The following is a 20,733-nucleotide window of genomic DNA, read 5'->3' as shown; positions in this document are numbered from 1 at the left end:
TCTCCCCCCAAAAAACTTTGATATGGAGAGAAGTCTGCAGGAGGTATACTGGGGAGTGTTCTCAGCACAATACCTGTGAGGAAATAAGGAAAGGAGAATTGGACAGAGGCAGGAATTGAATTTTCTCTGCAATTGCAAGGGATGCATCAAACTTGGCAAGCTCTGAAACCAAGATGGCCCTTTAGAGGCCAATTGTCCCTAATTGAATCAAGGGAGTTGGGCTTTGAACTTCCATATTTGATGAACATTGAATGTGGACTGGTGAGGGACCTGCTGTGAGCTATCAGTTGGCAAAACCCAATGGCAGCTGAGCAATGCATGCCTTGGTGCTGAATTAGAAGATCTGAGCAGTGAACCATATCATACCCTGCTCTCCGCCCTAGGACTCCTTTGATCCTTTTGTTTCATTTTAGCAGTCTGCAGTATCTCTCCAGGAGTCTGGATAGTATCTTTTCCTGTGGAATTTATGTAAGGAAGTTTTGTGGAAAAACTACAGTCCCATTGCCACAGCCAATCTCAGGGCCACAGGCCCCTGCTAGCCCTTCTACAGGTCATGGTGGGTATCCCATTCCCAAGGACTCTAGTCACCATGCCTTTCTCTGGTCGTAGCTGAGGCACTTTTCATTTACTGTCAAAATTGAGTAAGAGTACCAATAGACTCCTTGTAGATCACTTGGGAGCCATATACCATATATATTCTTCCCTTATCCCATGATGTAATGGCAGTTCTAACTCCTCCTCAGGTCAAGGTCAATTATCCCTGTGAGGACAGTGATTTCTTTCCTTGCCTGTTGGTTTCTTGCTACGGGAGTCTGAAATGACCCATTTTAAGCAGACACAGCTTCGAAATGGTAATTGTATTGTGTCCCCCTGGCAGAAGCATTCTACTTGAGACTAAAAGTCTCTATATTCACAGAGCCTAGCATTGCAGAAATGAAAAGCACAAATTCCCCAAGGGGGTTATTGGGAGTGGTGGTAAATGAGACCATTCTTACTTCCATCCCTTGGTTCCTGGACCCAACATCCTCCTTTTTGAGGACACAGATTTTGTATACAGTGCCCTGAAGATTGGCGCCCCATCCTCTCCAGATATCATCTTTAAACTGGCAACTTAGCTATACTCCCACCGTCCTACATTGTTCTGCCAAACCAGCAGCACCTGGTTGGTATGCCACTTCACGGCTGTGAAGTGCTTGATCAAGTTGCTTGATCTTTCCTGATATTATGCTGAATTTTTGTTAATGGATTAAACAATTTGTAAATCTGCAGATAGACGGGCCCAGACTGCAGCAGGACCAGCTACATAATTTGCCCATGCAAAATGAAAAGATGGGGTCCCTTGTTCAAAAATTGTTAAGAATTATAAGAATATAATGTTATAAGAATAACATTAAACCAAGCATGGGGCCCTTCTGAGCTTGGGCCCTGTGTGATTACACATGTCACATGCCAATGAAATTAGACATAGGCTACAAGAATTATAAATCCATAATGAAGCATGTGTTGATTCCAGGCAAAACAAATCACTGCTCTTTCTAGGGAGCAAGGGTTTAAATGTAATTAATTTGCTACCAAGTGGCTGGTCTCAAGGCATGGTGCCACAGTGGCTCAGCACTTTTCTCTTTTGCTAGGAGATCTGATATTAGCAATGTCAGATTCATCTTGGTATGTGAAGCCCATGCTGTCAGGACCACGCATAGCTTGCATCCCTGTCACCATGGTTACTCTAATCATGCACCCATTGTGTCAGAATTGGATTGGCCAATGTCAGAGCCTGCCAGACATCAACTGGTTGAGTCATTTTTGCGTACTGATTATTTAGTGCCTCTTTCATGATGGATAATCTCTGGTGAGAGCTAACATACCATACAAAAATGTTAACACACGCCATAGGTCTATCTACATGCCTCTGCCTCAGAACTTGATGTTCCCTACCTTTCTTCTTTCAGGTTCCTGAACAACAAACTAAGCCATTCACCATGGCCCATGACTTAGCATATATTTTATGTCAAGCAGATTCTCTTTCCATTTGCAGTGTATTATCAAGTGCACTGAACAAAGCTCTGCTCATTGAGAGAACCTATCATATAGCCAGCCTTTAAGGCCGTCCCTTATTTGAGCTCTCATGCAAAAGCAGTCCATTTTTAGCCCAAGCAGAGGTACTACTTGTACCATAGCCCAGACCCGCTGCAGGGCTCTTTTCTGGATCTGTCTCAAACCTAACAGCTTTCCATACTACTCAGTAAATGGATTAGAGAAATGCCAACTGTAGACTCTGCTGTTCTCAAACCCAAAGAGACCTACAAGATATTTGCTTTCTTCTTAGTGGTGGGAGGTATAAGATGCAAAACTTTGTTCTTTGCTTTGGAGAGAATCCCCCTAGCATGTCACAGAGCACTAATGTGATGGGTCCCTGAATCTTTGTAGGCTTTTTTTCCCCCACTTTATGGAGTGTCTGTGTCTTTAATATGCCTTCAACTTACTTGCAAATACTTGCTCAACATTATATAATCAATAGAGCAAACTATTGTGATGTCTTCAGAATGTTCTGATGGTCTAAACTACAGTATGACAAGATGGAGAGTACACATGGACCCGTGGCAAGATTGCAGATATATCCCCTTCTCTGCCACATATGATTGTGAACCACTTTTGGTTCTCCTTACTCATGAGAATAGAAAAACATCATTTATCAAATCAATGGCCACATCCCAAGTACTTGAATCCATGTTAATATACTCTAGCTAAGATATGGCATGAAGCATAGCAGCTGCAAAAGGAACAAACACTTGTTTGTTTGAATTTTCAAAATTCACTGTCATCCTTCAGTATCTGCTTTTGGTAGTGGCCAGATGAGTAACTTAAATAGAGGTAGGATGGGAATCATTATATCTACATTGCTTAGTTCTTTAAAAGTGTCACTAATAATTACTGTTTCTTTATTTATTATATTGGCTGAGGATTCAGTTTGAAAGACTTTCACTTGGCTTTCCCTACTATGTCAGCTTTTACACTATAAGCAAAGAGACTTATGCTGGGGTTTTGCCAACCACCAAAAATGTCCATTCCAAACTTGGAATTGAGGAAAGGGCTCCTGAGAGGTTCATGAACACAACTGAGCCAGGAGTCCACTTATCACCTGACTCTTGTATGTCCTCTTGAAGGGAAATTCTAATATGGTCCATGAATGAGACAAATGACCAAGAAATAACAGTAAGATGGAGGTTCAATAAAAATATGCATATGAGGTCATTAGTATTCACCAATACAGTAACATTGTCCCTTCCAGTAAGAATTTCCTATGAAGTATCATGGTACTTGGGATATCATATGGATGTTTGGTTCTACCAATAAACTAATCTATTTTAAAACAAACAAAAAGAAAAAATAAATAAAAAATCAGAAACTTTGTTTTATAAATTATTTCTAATTTTTTATTTCTTGGACCAATTTTATAATTGGTCCAAGAGACCAATTGAGAGTGTTTAGTCATATAGAAATGTAAGTTTAAAAATCATTTTACACTCAGTGGATATTCAGATTATTGGAAGTAAGAGAAAGATAAGAATCAGGAAAATACTAAGAGATATCCTAGAGAGACAGATGCTTAGAAATCAAGAGGTACAAGAGTAGCTAGTATTTGACTCACTGACCCTTACTGATTCCTGCTCCATCACTACCCATTAGTTAATACTACCACTAATCTAAATTTGCCATCACATCCTCATCCAATCACTCTGTATTACATCCATGTTCTTTTTCTGAAGATATGTTCTGGAAAACATATAAATCTGAATTCATGGGGTTTTTTTTGTTGTTGTTGTTAACTCATCTTGTATATTTACTGTCTGGTACATGTTTCTATTTCCAGTACCCCAAACACTGTGGGACACTTGGTAGGCTTTCGGTAAATAAAGATTGACCAAATGAATGAGAGCATATGCCAGGATTTGTGAGTACAGTGGTGAATGAACTTCAGTCCAGGCCCTTGTAGAACAATCCTTTAGTGTAGAAGATGATGATGTTACCAGACAATCATAATGTAATAATACCAGGCAAATGCAATATGGTTGGAGTAAGTACAGGAAGCTACAATGATCTGGTGCTACAAAATTAGACTCTCTGAATGGAGCAGCACCAAATCTAAGACCTGGAAGGTTGTAGGAGTTAAAGAGGCTATGTATGGGGTATGACTGAGTTGTAGTAATACAGGGGAGAGCAGCCAGACAAAGCATTACAGCTGATGCAAGACCTGGAGTTGAAAGAGAGATGGGCACACAGCATTTGGTTCAGTCCGGTTCCCTAGATGTATTTATATTTTTGATATATTGTAGGATTCAACTTCCAATGCTTCAGAATGCTAAAAAGCAATAGACACTGAAAATAATAAACAGGATTTATATTTGGTATTAGGCATTTATAAGAGACACTTTCATCTTCAAAAAAGCTAAAGAAATAATCCTCATGAACAAAGTTTTGATTCTGTAAGGTACTATATTCCATTTCATCATACCTTCCACTAATATTTATAATGACAAATAGGTTGTCATACTAATTCATCAAAGCAACATTTCATGAAACCACATGAAAACTAATGCTATGATAATGTGTGTCTATTACATGCTACCTTGAGGGAAAATCCATAAGTAGTAATTTTATGCGATGAAGACATTTCATATTATAAAATGGCAGAGGCTGAAAGTTAAAACCTTTACTAGTTTATAGGCAGGTTGAATTATTTTCTTGATGCAGTTGTATGTCTACGATCTATTAGATTAAGAATAACTTAGAGAATCATTTTGAATGCATATATTTAACATTCTTTGAGCAGATGAAAATGTGTTATTTTATACTTATAAATGAATATCTAACATTTTCTTGATAAATATATATTTGTATATATAATTAATACATATATTAATTATATTATCAGAATAATATATGTATATATAATTAATAACATTAATATACATATTAATTCTGGAAAATTTCAACAGATGGTTTGTTAGAGATTTATCTCTTGACTTGTGTTGATTTTAAAAGACAATGAAAGAAAAATCATGATTTGGCTATAAAGTCTTTTCAGTATTCTAAAGTTATTATTTTTACATATTGACTATGAGAGCCACTCCCCATAGAGAAAAACTCGATTGTTCTATTATTACTTGGTCTGAGTCTTTAGCAACCTTATGAGCAAAATAATCTTAAGGTTAAAAAATATAGAAAGAGTATAATGTCCTTTTAATGTTTTTTATGTTGGTGTTTGGATCCTAAAAGGAAGGTAAAGAATACTGCAACAGTGGTGATATGAACAGCATTGAACAATGTTGTTTTATATGCAATGATGATGCATAACAGAAGAAGCCAAAATGAGTCAGACGACAGTATATCAAGTCCATTTTCCTCGTTTTGATTCAGAGGTTTTTTGCTAAAAATCACAAGCCAGTCTTAGTGGCAAGCTTCAGAAATCTTGCACAGCTCTGATAAGAAAGGACATCGCTCATAAATATTCATTAAAAATTACCTTTTCTGGATCATGAATTTTTCAAGCAGACACTGATTTGACCTCTACAAGGAACAAAATACAGCCTATAGTGGAGTGTCTCCTATTTCTGACCAAAAAAAAGAGGTGAAAAATTGGTTTTCCCAGCTAAGCAGCTACTTTGTACACTGTGTGAGGTCCGAGGTCAGTTACCTCTGCGCTTCACACACTTGAGCATTAATATTCATTCAAATTACAATCTTTAAATTCTAAAGTCCTGTTCATACTTCTCTGAAAAACTGATTGTAAGGCAGGCCAGGGTTTGCATTTTAACTAATTTTTAAAGTAACTTCATCTAACTTCTCTGTTGCTAAAAAATGTATGAATTCAGTAATTTTCTTTAGAAAAGAAGTCACATCTGCCTGTTTTGAATTTATATGCCCTCCACTAAGGATAAAAGCCACATTTTTCCTGGTAATTATCTGCAGAGTGGGTGAATGGATAGAAACATCTACATTTATGTCTATCAGAGAGCTATTGTTGGTATTTCATCTTCATATAGTTCCTCACAGTTCATACATACGAAAGGAGCTTTGCATTATTTGGGGGTATGTCCTTTGCTTTCATTGTTATGCCTACAATATCTCACTGGGGTAGTCAGCATTACCACCTGCATTGTTTAAATAGAGTAACAAATAAGTAGAATATGAATTATGATAGCTTATAGTGTACATAATTAGCATCTAAATCAAAATGGTTTCCCAGAACCTTGTCCTAGGTTCTTGTCTTAGTTTAAATACTAGGACCCATATTTGGGTTACTTTAAAGAGTGACAAAACAGTGGCCAAAATAACCATTTAGACACTATATAATTCAAGCTATATATTTTTCTTATGTAGCTACACAGAAATAAAAGTTTTCTTATTACAGCTGGATTCTAATCCCAGCTCCTTCATTTTCTGGAGTTGTGACCTTGGGTATATCTTAACCTTTCTATTCCTTGCCTTCCCCTTTGGAAAGGGAGATAGGGGAGTACTGGTTTAGAGGATTTACAAGACACCTTAATTTATACCTGGCCGTCAAAATACTTACTATATAGTATAAAATTAACTTGATTTGAGTACACTGTAACTTAGCACAAAGATTGGTGATAAAATTTGTACTGGGCTAGTCTCCAAGAGAAATGGAAACATGCCAAATTGGACACTTCCACGCTTTCCCACCCCACAACTCCCCTGGGGGAAAAATATCTTCAAGGGAACCAGAAGAGAATAGGAAGTATTGCCAAAAAGTGACGGGTTAGAGTCCCCACTTGTTTTAGTCTCTCCACTTTTTTATTCATAATCCAACCCATATAACCTCCTTAGACAGGTGCACAACTGACTTAAACAGGACTATTCTTTGAGGGTGGAACCTGTGTATTATTTCAATAGTCTTGATGATTTAATAAGTAAGGTGTTGATGCTGCATCTTGTTGACCCTTATCTCCCAAAGTTTTTAATATGGTTGCTGCTAGACACAAGGACGCTCAGCCTATTCTCCCTAGATCTGATGGCTCACAGCCCCAACTCTACTTCTCTCATGTCAGAGTGTGGAACAAGGAACAGAAGTTACGCAAGTGAGTGTGAGGACCGGTCTGGAGCTCATCCACTGCTCTTTCCCCTACCACTCAAGGATGTCCACACACTAGGCCTGCCAGGTTTAATAAAGGAAAATATACAACATCCAATTATACTTGAATTTTAGATAAACAATGAATCTTTTTGCATAAGTATGCCCCATGCGATATTTGTAACCTACTTAAAATAAAACATTTGTTTCAGCTGAAATTCAAATTTAACTGGGTGTCCTGTATTTTATCTGGCAACTCTCTTGAGTAACCCAAATCCATTTAAAGAATCTCTTGCATGAAGAAAATAATTGCTTTTAACCTTTTGCCCATTATTCTCTTCAGTCATGCAGAATGGCAGAAGTCCCCAGAGTAGTATATGCTTCCTTTTTGTACTTCCGAATTATGCTATCAATGTAAATCACCAGGTAAATCTGTCATAGTTTTATTTCTACTGTGGAGTCACATGTAGACTCTATATTAGGCTCTATATTCACCGACTAAGAAAGAATTCCTTAACAGTCAAAAATATGCTTAAATATTTATTAGGATGTCACATTGGTGGCTCTTATACATTCTCTCAGCAAATCACTTATGGTCAGTTTTTCTTCCAGTATATGGAAAATATTGCTACTATGTCATTGTTGTTATTGTTCTTGTTGCTTTTGTTGCTGCTGAGAATCAAATACAGTAGGAGGCTTGATGTTGGAGCCTTGCTGTATAAGAAATGTAATTAATCTTTGTCTTGTGACGTCAACAAAAAATTTTAATGTAATTTTCGGAATAAATTTAACCTCGTCAGAAATATTTGATTTTGTTTCATATTTCAAAAAAAGACATTACAGAAAGAAAGAAAGACAAGAAGGAAGGAAGGAAGGGAGGAAAGAAGGGAGGGAGGGAGGGAAGGAAGGTAGATAAGGAAGTAAATAGAACTTTCAGAATTCTAGTGTTCAGAGCTATCACTCTTTTTCAGATAGTATCCAATAAAGATCACAAATATATACTGATTATATAAAATGTTAATTCATGCAGAAATGTCTTGAAATAAGAATCATTAGATCTTACAAATCTAATACACAATATTCGTTTAATGAATGTTAAATATGGTATCTTAAAAGCAAGAGGACAAAGCTGTAGTGCACAAAATTTGGATGAATAAAAAAGTTTTTTTGTTAGAACTATATAAAGTTTTTCTCCATCAGGCAAATAGAACATGAGAATCCAAACATGTATGTACTTCTGTAACATGATAGCTCATATTAGAAAACAATTACCCCAGCTCTGCAATGAGCACTCAGCACAGGGGCACCTGGCTACCTCACTCTGAAAGCACCATAACAGCTACATTTTCTCAAATGTTAGGAGGCTTTTAATATTAAAAGCAATATTTTATCATGTTAAACTTCTATTAACTTTTTGTTTTTACATGACACTTAAATTAGCTTCTGACAGATACAATTCCATATGCACAGAACAGTGTATCAAGCCAATGTGCTGGAGTGAGAGGCACAGTCAGAAGAGGAGACTTTTATCATGTTTTACATTTGATTGTTTATGCACGACAGTACATTTAAGTTGAGTTTCAGCAAGCCAGTTGCCAGAGATTCAAAGCCTGGCAAACAGCACATTCTCTTCACAAAATAAAGAATGTACAGGCACCCACACCAGCTTACAAGTTATTCTTTATGAACAACAGAATTGCTTTTTGCCCATTTCATACAGAACCCTAAATATACCCAGCACAGCAACAGAGAGCATATGAAGCAAAGAGAGCTTAATATTCCAGCCCAGTTCATTGGAAACAACCACCACAAAAAAAAAAAAAAAAAAAAAACTAAAATGACAGAGCAGTGTTCTATAGAGCAACACGATTTGTCTGCTTTAAATGGAGAGTAATGGTTTTAAGTTTAGAGCAGAACTAACGGGCTCAATTGCTATTCATGGATTCTGAATTGTTCTACTTTGGAAACTCCTTTAGCATGAAATGTTCATCAAAATCAGTGCATGAAACTATAGGGAAAAAACACACTTAGTTTCCCCTATGAATAAAGGACTTTCCCAATTTAGGTCACTGAAAAAAAAAAGTGTCACCAATTCACACAAATCTATCTTAAGGTAGTAGGACTAAACACTTTAAAATAATAACTTTTGGGTGGATGTTGAGAGGTAGAAAAATGTATATATAAGATGGTAATACATGATCCTATTTTTACTCTTATAGCTAACACTAATAAAAGTGTGCTAACCCTCATATAGAAGGCTTTACTACTGAGCCATCATCAAATTTTTTAATCTTAAAAACTGTATTAACAATTACCTAAAATATATGGACGTACCTTTTACTAAAACTAAGAACTGTTGCCATTGGAAATGAGTTGAATTTCTGAGGATGATAGTGTAATAATAAATTGACAAATATATTACTTCTTTAACTCTGCTTATATCCCAAAATAAGGAGCTGCTGATTAGCTTTTATACTATAGAACTACAGAGCTACAAAGGAAGTATTTAGTAGTGGGATAGTTGATAAGCATTTGGTAATCAAAGCTGAACGATTTTTGTTTGCTTTATTTTTTCTATATATTTATTTCTCCCAATATTATCATGGTTTTCTAAGATGATGTAAACAAAAGTGATTACCTGCTTCCCCAATCATATGTTTAGAACAAAAAAAAAAAATCCTATTAATGTGTGAAATATATCAATTTTGATTCTTTTTTTTCCCCCACATATTTTCTCATGAGAATGGTATAATCTGAGAAATATTGGTTATGAACTAAGGTAAAAATGCATCCCTTATGTAGGAAAACATTTGCTTTTATATTAACATTGGCAAAATTTTCATGTGGACTATTATGGATTATAATTGCATTTCACTTACCATACTAATAAATGTCAAATCCTAAAACCAAGCAAAACACTATTTACGTTTTTTTTTTTTTGTCATTATGTTGGAGAATGGTAAAGTCCTAAAGGCAATTTGAAAGCCTTAGTTAACCAGCTCCTTCTGTTTGCATATTCAATCCCTCAATGTAACATATGCATAATTTTATCATCATTGTGTGCCATCTGGAGTATACTGATTGAACTGCAGTTTGAAAATGAGGGTTAAGAGATAATTTGGTTGCATACATTTAGAACTGAAATGTCTCTCATGGAGCAGAACAGAGTTATTTAAAAACAGAACTATGACTAAAAGGTGAAAATATATTCCATAAACTCAAGAAAACCAAGGAAGACAATTGAGTTCTTACGTTTTTTTACTTCAAGGCCTTTAAAAATTTTAATAACAATGGTGCTCTAAGGGAATTGTGGTTAAAAAAAATTATACTTACCTCTTAATGTAACAATTATAAATAATCCTTCAAGCAACTTTACACATTTTCTTTAATTTATCTGGGAAGATTTAACAGATTATCAACAAACAATATCAGCTAAGACACTGGTGTGTAAGCAGTTTATTTTTTAACTATAATATCACTTAATGTTAGGTTACATTGAAAACTAGCAGGAATTCATCAAATTTGCACATCCTAGCTGAGAGCAATTTCTCTGAAAGCAGATGAGAGCCATATTGAAAACTGACAATAGTTCTAATCCAGTATTTTAACCTTCAGTTGCCACCGTGTGTTATCAAGTGAAACACTTTATAAAACCCATTTTTAAATGGAATTACCTCATATAAGAATAATAACATGGCCTCTCTCATCCAAAACTTTTTCACATTTTTTTCTCTTTCGAATTTTTCTGATCCTAAAACTTTTCTAATTTTCAATTTGTTTTTACACTTTCTAATACGACTGAATGGTTGAGCCACCATCTTGTGATGGATGTACATACTAAACTACATTGTCGAAAGTATAGCCATCAAGAAGGAAATTACATGACCTAAACTTGATTGACACTGATTTTCAAAAGGTTTTAGGTGGTTTAAGGCTATTAGCCTTCGTATATAATACATGCTACTCTTTTCTAGTTGTTAAAAAATAACCTTCCCCAAATTATGGATTCCCAAATTTATGTAAAAAGGAATCCCTATTACCAGGTGACTATCTCCCTAGGTACGGCTTTCCTGCTCCAAGGGTGACCTTTGAGCTTATGCCTTCAGAACTGGAAAGTTCTCCCTCTCCTCAATCTCTCCCATCATAGTTTCCTGGAATATTGTTTTACTGTTACGGTTCATTTGCTCAGCTCATGGAGCAGATACAGAGGCATGAGCTAGAATACTTGAACTGTGACTTGAAGAAAAGTGTCAGTGTACATTATTAGACAACCATGGCAGTCCTAGCCACTGAGAGGCAGTTCACTATGGAATTTCCCCTTTATTTATCCAGAGGAGCAGAGAGGAGCAAGCATCTAATCTATTACTATCCCGTCACAGAACATGACATTCTAATTCAGTCAGTGGGGACTCACAATAAACTCGAAATCACATTGAGTGCCTCCCTGGTATGACAATTGATTACATCTCTTAACCTTTCTGCATCTGTGGTACCATCTGGAGCATTTAGTGCTTACATTTTTGCACACAAAGAACAGGTGCCAGCCTATATAGACAAGTACATTCTCAATCCTTTTACTGTAAGGCTGTAACAACAATAGAAAGAAAAAAGAAACTATAGCCAGAATCACCTTGATTTCACAAAAGATGAAATTCCAAAGAAAACTAAACACACACCCAATAACTAATATTTTATAGAATAACTAATGTAGGATTATCAATTTAAAAAGCTATCCATTCACTGTCGGCAAATTTGTCCAGACATAGAAGAGAAAGGACATCTTATAAGGAAGTAATACCTGCCAGAGGCTTTACAGACATGATATTTCGTTTTAAGTAGTGAGCGTTTATGTCCTATATTAGTATAAAGTTAAGACTTTGAAATGTTAAGTAACTTGATTAAGGCTACACAAACATTTAAATTTGGAGCTATGGTTCAAACCCAGTTCTACTCTCAAAGCCACTGTTCTTCATTCTAAATCATTAAATTTAATCCATTTAATATATATTAATCCTTTTGAAAATATTCATTAAATACTATACAATGTGTTAAGAACCTCTGTTAGCTGCTGAACAAAATAGCAGATACATTTATTATATGTAAAGAATTGTTCTAAGGATAAATTCTGTTCAAAGCAAGAGTTTAGTACAGGCTTTCTCATTTGGGGCCATATTATATATACTTTGTTGGGTTTTTCTTGTGCATTATACAATATTAAACATTCCTGCAATCTATGCAGTGTGTGCCTGGAGCACGCAGTCCCCCAGTCAATATAAATATCTCCAGAAATTGCCAGGTGTCTCCTAGAGCCAGCTCTTCCCCCAAACACCTCCATTGAGAATCATTGTTTTAGAATAAGGTGGATGGACAAGTTCTTGTACTAAAATTGTAAACTCTTGGGGTACAAGATCTGTCCTAATATTTTCTGAAGCAGTTAATTTTGTAGCTCTTCTCCTAATGAGACATTAGAAAAATTTTGATTGATAAATGAATAAATGAATGAATGAGTGAAAAATGACAGAACAAGCCGCCAACAAAGTACTTCTGTTACAGTGGAAAAGTAACACTGGTGCAAGCACCAGTGAACTAAAAGTAAGTAGGGAAGATCTGGGTTTGTTTTCCTCTTTTAGACTTCCTGTGCTAGTTCCCAGACAGAGGAAAAACAAAGTATACGTGGAAAACTGTTACCCAGATTGACACACACTTCTGCCATCACTGTGCTGAGCCCTTTTCTTTTTCATTTGCCTTATCCAGGTTCTTGTTATCTTGGCAGCCACGCCCTCACGTGCCACCGCCAGCTGTGAAATGTGGCAGAAATTCACAAATAATTGCTTTTTTTCCTAAAATATAGGGGTTATAACTTTAGCCTTTGATAACATCATTCCCATACTCTTGTACTTCTAAGTATCCTCTTAAGTGAAAAAAGAAAAAAAAAAAAGATTTATTGAAACACATGGGGAAAACTCAGAACCCATGATCTGTGATCTGTGTGAAAGCCTTTCATGAGTGATGGTTGGTGCTGTCCTGATCTGCACTTAACTGATGTGGCAATTACAAATTATTGCTATGCTTGGGCATATGAATTTATAGTGACTTCCATTTCCTTTCTAAATTTACGTATAGATAAAACTTTGATAAGGAAATATGCAAGGATAGATGGAGAAAAATGAATAGTATGTCTGTATTGTACATGAGTGAGAATTACACAAGAAACCATTTTCTGAATACTGGTCTAATAAGGATGCAGATGATGAAATCAAAGGACGAATCAAGTATGGGGCAACAAGCACATCCACATTAACCATGTAGTAAAACTAGTACTTTTTATGTGCTATAATATTAGCAATCTGTTTTATGGTAATAACAGGCACTATTGAGTTTTACACTGTGTCGGGAATTCTACACCATATTACTTAATTCATTAAGCAACCTTTAAAGATAAGGAAAATGAGAACTAGAAAGTTTACCATCAAGGCTTCCCTGAGAGAACACAGGGTCTTTAGGAGCACAGGGGGCCTTGGAGTCTTCCTCTCTAACTTCTATTTTATTTCCCAGATCTCAGAATCAGCTTTCAGGTGCCAGTGAGTGTCTCTTGGAATAGCATATTGGTGAGACCCACACAGGACACTTAACTTCAGTACTAAGAAGACATTTGCTCAAGAATGGTCTCCAACTGTTTCTTATGAGCAGGATTCTGATGGCAGAGGGTTGCTGAGGCTGTGTCGCCTTGGAGCAGGATCAAATCATGCCCAAGCTAACAGAGAATTGAATCACAATCTCCCAAACAAGAGCACACTGAAAAGGTTCTGTTGGCAATTCGAGGAGCATGAGAACACCGTGGGAGCTCCTGCTTATGTACCTGTTGGCCACCATTGCAGCCAGGTTTCTTTGGTCTCCCAAATTGACGGCAGAAGAGTGTATAAACTCTATATTCAAACCGTTTCCCAGTTGTCAAGCATATTTCTAAGTCACTTACTCATTTGCCATCTTTATTCATAGCAAGATGTCCATTTGTGACAATCCATTGCTTTTCAGCATGAAAAGACAACACCACTGCTTAAATATGGGGAAAGTTCCATTTTTCACAGTTGAAGTAAACGACAGCATTTTTAAACTCATCAGTGGAGAAAAGGAGGCTTGCAAATCATCACTTTCCTGTTGTTTTGACAAAGTGCATCACCTAAAGATCATGAATTCCAAAGATTATGGAAACCATGAGACTTTATCAGGAGACACAAAGAAAAAGAACCACCTCTTTCAACAACTGAGTTCAGAAGCCTCAACAAAACACCAATGAATTACAGTCATTTATGAAATCCCACGCTGTCCTGTCTGGTTAACTGGCCAAGGCAGGGCCCCAAGTAGAATCAACTATTTCAAGGACACAGCCCTTGTGTGCAGGGGTGAGTGACTGCTTTGTCCTTCCTTAGCCCCAGTTCTGTAATTGCATTGCTGGCTGGCATAGGAAAGAATCAGGCTCATTTGGCCCCTGTCTCTTCTAGTCAAATAGAGGGCTCCCTTTCAACAAGTGACAAGTTTGGTGAGAATCTAGTCTGGGCAGCACACTTATATTACTGTTGCAAGTATACAGCTCTCAGCAAAAGAAACAGGATATTATTTCCTAGGCAAAGTGCTGTGCTCTTTGTTTTTATTCTGAGGAAAAGCCCATATGAAGTAAACAAAAGGGAAATTGTGGAGGTTAAAAGAAATGTAGAAGCAAAACAGAGTGTGTGATTGATATGTACATGCATGACCTGCAGTTGGCTGTGACCCTGAATGGGCTCCAGGTCTCAGAAGGGCTTTTATTTCTTTATACTTCTTCTGAGAGGGTTAGAACTATTCCAGAATGATTTTTGTTTTTTCTTCCACCAAGTACCTTCTTTCTTGAAAGCATGTAGAAGAGAGAAAAGAGAGACCAAAGAGGAAAGAAAATGGGAAAAAGCATTCTGCCTGCTTCTCTCTCCTTCTTTCGACTTATTGGTGACTAGGTAAAATATAGATGGGCTAATACAGAGACATAGATTTTGAAATATTGCTTTTTTGTCCTTACACTAAGTCTTTGGCTCTTAGTCAACAACTTCTGCTCCTTTTTTCCTTGTCTTTAAATATTTGTGCTCAGCCATTTCTATTCTCATCACGCACATTCCCTAGGCAATTTATCCACATGCAAAGATTCAACCACTATCCATCTACACCAAGAGTTTGCAAACTTTCTAGGAAAGGAGTCAGGAAATACTTCTGGCTGTGTAGGCCATACGGTCTCTGTCACCACAGAGGTATCTGATCTATACTACTAACTCAAAAAACTTTACCCTCAGTCTAGAACCTTCTATTCAGATACTTTCTCTCTAACTGCTATGATCTGAATGTTTGTGTCCCTCCAAAGTACATGTTGACACCTTAATGCCCAATGTGATGATATCGACCTTTGGAAGGTGATTAGATCATGAGAGCAGAGCCCTCATGAATGAGATCAGTGCGAAGAGCCCCAAGTAAGCTCCCTTGCCCCTTCTACCAAGTGAGAACAAAACGAGAAGTCTGCAACCTGGAAACAGGGATACCAAGTAAGGAAAAAACAAGAACTTTGCAACCTGACCTTGCTTCCATTTCCAGAATTGTAAGAAATAAATTTTTGCTGTATAAAAACCACCTCATCTGTGGTACTTTGCTATAGCAGTCCAGATTAACACACTGATTAATAGCCATCTCTTCCTTGATGTCCCACTGATGCTTCGAAACTCTTTCGTTATCTTCCCCACCAAATTCTGCTCCCAGGTTTTATATTTCAGAGTCTGACATCACTATCACTTCCATCTCCCATGCCAGTGACTTGGAAATTATCATTGACTAATCCTTCTCTTCCTCTTCTCACTTTAGACACTTTTGCCAAACTCGCCACGTAAATATATCCTGAACCTCCCTCTCACATAAGCACACTGCTATTTTAATGTCCTAAAGTAGTATCTTTCCTTCCAGGTTTGTCTTCTTTCAAGCTACTCCAGCTGTGCTCTTTGTAAATTATAAATATGATCATTATCTGCCCCTGTGCAAATCTTTCAAGGGTCCCCAAGCCTGAAACATCAATCCTAAACCAGATTACATGCCTAATCTCAGACCTCCTTAGTTAGAGACTCCAAGAATAATAAAGAATTGTTTCAAATGATAATTCCTTAGAAAGAATGACACTGATAAACCTAGCAATATCCTACCTTTATATTAAATTCATATTCTTTGATATATCCCCCAAAACCTTCATGATTTAGATCCAGATTGTATCTTAAACCTCATGTGTTTTCCCCAATCTCTTATGTGTATGCAAATGTTGGTGATCCATTGGATCTCTTTACCTTTTGGGGACACACTGGCTCCAGATGTGCTGGAGCCAAGGCCTAGACCTCTTTGTTAGAGGAATGCCCTTAGGCTACTGGGATTGCTTTATCTGCTCACACAAGTACCACATATATATATATGTTCACCAGCTCTTTGTCCCCTGATTGGGATAACTCTTAAAATGTGTCCTAGGCTGTGTTTAGAGCTACCTCGTGGGATTGAGCCAAATTTACTCACTCTGTGCATTTATTCAATGTTGTGCTCCTGCTTAACCTCTGTGATGGTTAACCGTATATGACAACTTGGTTAGTTCACAGTACCCAGGTATTTGGTCAAACTGTTGTTGGATGTTTCTAAGGAGGTATTTTTAAGATGAGAGTAACATTTAAATCAGTAGATTTTGAGTAAGGTAGGTTATCCTCCATAATGTAGTTGAGTCTCATCCAATTAATCAGAGACCTTAATATAAAACAGCATGAGGTCCCCTGTGAAAGAGGAAATTCTGCCTCCAAATGTCTTCAGACTCAAGCTGCAGCATCAACTCCTCCCTGGGTCTCCAGCCTAGTAGCTGATACTGCAGTTTGGACTTTCCAAGCCTCCACAATCCTGTGAGCCAATACCTTAAGTCTCTCTCTCTTTCTCTCTTTGTTGCACTTCATATGTGTAATTTCCCTATTTACAGGACAACCTGTTTCTTTGGTAGCTGAACACAGTAATAGCAACTATATAAATGGTTAATTATTACAATGTAGGATCAAATTTGAAGACTCCAGAGAGAGGGTACATTATCTGCTCAAGGCTAGAGAGTGCTTCAGTAACTTTTACGGTTTTCCATTCCAAATCATACATTTGGGACATTAATCTTGGTTCAAGTTTATTAACAAAGTGAATTGCTACTGCAACATATATACGGTAAAAATATGAGGTTAGAGTTGCAATGTTTTGTCATTGTAAATGAATAGCTAAATTACTTGGAGAAATTTTATACCTTGGGTTTAAAATAGTTGCAGTTTAACATGATGTTTCAATAGTTTGTAAAAAAAAAAAAGGTGCGTAGTTTGTCTTAGTATAGTTAAATGACAACGGAGAAACCTCTACTTCATCAATTTCTTATTAACGTACTGATGTTTATGGGCTAGAATATTTTTCCATTGGCAAAATATATCAAGGGGAAACTCTTCACAATCAAATACCATGAATTCTAATGATGCTGCATGAAATGGAACACAAATCAACGAAAGGCACTACATATTATTCAATTTTTATCAAATAAGTTGTTCACGCTATTAAGATAATGTGGTAATATAATCATATTCTACTATTTCTATTGCTAACAATACTCACATAATGTAAAACATGAATAATCATAAGAAATATATTATTACTAACTATAATAATATAAAATGTAACCAAACAGTACCATTTTTAATGCTCATAAACTTACAATTTAAAAGAAATTATATTATCAAACATTACATATAATCCTGAACAAGACTTGAAATATTGAAAAAAAAATTCCAACATTTTAAAAAGGAAAATTTGCTATATCAAAGTTAACACTTTTAAAGCAGAAGAGTCTGTATTAACCACACTTTTCAGTCAGATGGGCTCTTTCACTCCTAGACCACTAAAACATCAGTAGTTGCCAGAAAGTCATGTACTATTATATTAAAAATGAAATTGGGGGCTTCCCTGGTGGCGCAGTGGGTGAGAATCTGCCTGCCAGTGCAGGGGACATGGGTTCGAGCCCTGGTCTGGGAAGATCCCACATGCCGCGGAGCAACTGGGCCCATGAGCCACAACTACTGAAGCCTGCGTGTCCGGAGCCTGTGCTCTGCAACAAGACAGGCGCAATAGTGAGAAGCCCGCACACTGCAGTGAAGAGTGGCCCCTGCTCGCTGCAACTAGAGAAAGCCCTCACACAGAAACGAAGACCCAACACAGCCAAAATTAAATAAATAAATAAATAATTTTTTAAAAATGAAATTGAATAATTTAACTATGTCATCATGTTTAGTGTTAAGAATGGTAGCCTTTTAAAACAATTGTTTATTTTTTTAATTGAAATGAAGAGTACACTAATGATAATGACCAAGCCCATCTAAAGAAACATAGGGGCTTTCAAATCACCAGAAGAGTCAGAGCCTGGGGAGAGAACTCACTGATTTTGCTCAGTGTAGAAATTCAGTGGGAGAGCAGAAATTAATCTGAAGCAGAAAGGAAAGGGAATTATTATTTATGAAGAATTCTCTCTATTGTGCCTCTTCTACCAGACAATTTACAAGATCATAGACTATCATCAAGGCAACACTGGGAAGGGGTATGATAATCCCTATTCTACGTATGAGAAATCTATAGTACAGATAAACTTAGAAGACAAAACAATACCCAGAATCACATAGTAAGTAAGGATAATAATCAGCAGTAAAGCTGAGATCAGTCCCATACCTAGGCCCTTACTTTCTACTACCATTCATTCTACCTCTTATATCACTCACAAGCTCAGGACAGTAGAGCCAGAACTCATCCAAATAAGATCCTGTGTGTGCAGCCAGGACCATAAGCAGGCATTGAGCCTCACAGGAGTTAAGTTTTCCATCAATGATTTTGGATTGAGGTCAGAATACCATCACTATTGATGCCAGGCTGGGCTAAGAGCCCTTGGTTAGCAAGCTTCTTATCTATAGCAGACAATGGGTTATTAGAGAAGGTGAAGTTGTCAAAATTTCTGAATGGAAACTTTGAACATTCAAAGTATATACACTTGAGTAAATAAAAAACAGACAGTAAGTCTAAAGATGTTCTTCTAAAAGGTACTACAGGCTTTTTCTGAGAATCTGGTCAGATGCCTTGCAGGACATTTGGTCCTGTCCAAAACGTCTATAAGACATTTGGTCCATAAGACATTTGGCCCACACCAAAAGGTCCTTGATATTTGGTCCTTTTCAAAATATCCATGAGCACATTTGGTCCATGCTAAATGTTTTGGACAGGACCATGTATCTTACGATTATTTTGGATAGGACAAAATATCTACTGAACAGTCAGATGATGTTAAGGTAGTGATGGTACCAAATTATGAATGAATAAATGAAGGGGAACAAATCTTTTGTCAGTATATCAAAATTTTGCTATTAATATACTGAATGGCCTTGAGAAAGTCAACCCAACACTTCAGTATTCAATTTATCTCTGAAATGCGAAGTTGGGCTTGATAATTTCTTGCTATTTCTTTATTATTGCTGTTTTTCTGTTCCTTCTTACTCATCTCATTGGATTTTTCTACTATGTTACATGCTCTAAGATGTTAGATTAATCTCTCTTTTACCTAATATCACCACAAAATAAACAGCAAAATGTTAATTTTTTAGATAGTATAAGCCTTTTATTCATTCAGAATATTTGAAATTTTATAACATAAGTTTTTAAAAGTAAGGATTAAATTACTCTATCTTTTTAAAATGATGTTTAACAAACTCTTAAAATGTCATTATCTTTACTTCAAATAATCATATTAAAGCAAGCAAGCTGCTTAGGAATCCGGAGCTAATTCTGCTAGTCTCAATTAGCCCATCCTGCTAGTGATTTGATGGCCCCTCCACTGTCTTTCTCTTTCCCTGTTATCTCTTACTTGGTGATTTCCTTTTTGACAGTCGTAACATAATCATGTTTCTAATCTCTTATCCACTGGGACCTAACTTAAGGAGAACACAAGTAACTAAGCAAAACAGTAACCATATACATAGACTCATACAAATAGACATAACCATATGCATAGACTCAAGACCACTCTCAATGTGACTCCATAAACTTTTCCACCTTATTTCATGTTTACATTTTAAACTGTTTTTATTTATTATTGATTTTTCTAAGAACTTCAATATTTTTCTATTAATTTAATTCTATCTGCTAAAGAGAAAATGGACTAGTACTGACTTTTCTGTTTCAAATACAGATTAGCTGAGATAACACACCTTATGCAGTGTCTTAGGAGACTGAGCAATAGTTAAGGATAATGAAGTCCATGTCTTTTTACGATAAACAAAATGATCTTTCATATATGTGACACCATAAAGGTAAATTTAATCACTGCATGTATGTCCATATACTTACAATTTGTTGACAGTTACTATATAAAAATGTTCTTCTGAATGAAGCACCTAACTGATCCATTTTTTATTTGTCTTTCAGGTCTTGTCCAAGGTTTTTGCAAATCATGTACTATAATATGCTTGCTTTGATTTAATAATTTAAATAGACTGAATAGATTATTTTATCCATTCCACATTGACCAGCCAAACTAAGTATAT

The sequence above is a fragment of the Phocoena phocoena genome, chromosome 4, assembly GCF_963924675.1.
Source record: "Phocoena phocoena chromosome 4, mPhoPho1.1, whole genome shotgun sequence".
Classification (NCBI taxonomy): Eukaryota; Metazoa; Chordata; class Mammalia; order Artiodactyla; family Phocoenidae; genus Phocoena; species Phocoena phocoena.
This window is presented reverse-complemented; position numbering follows the sequence as displayed.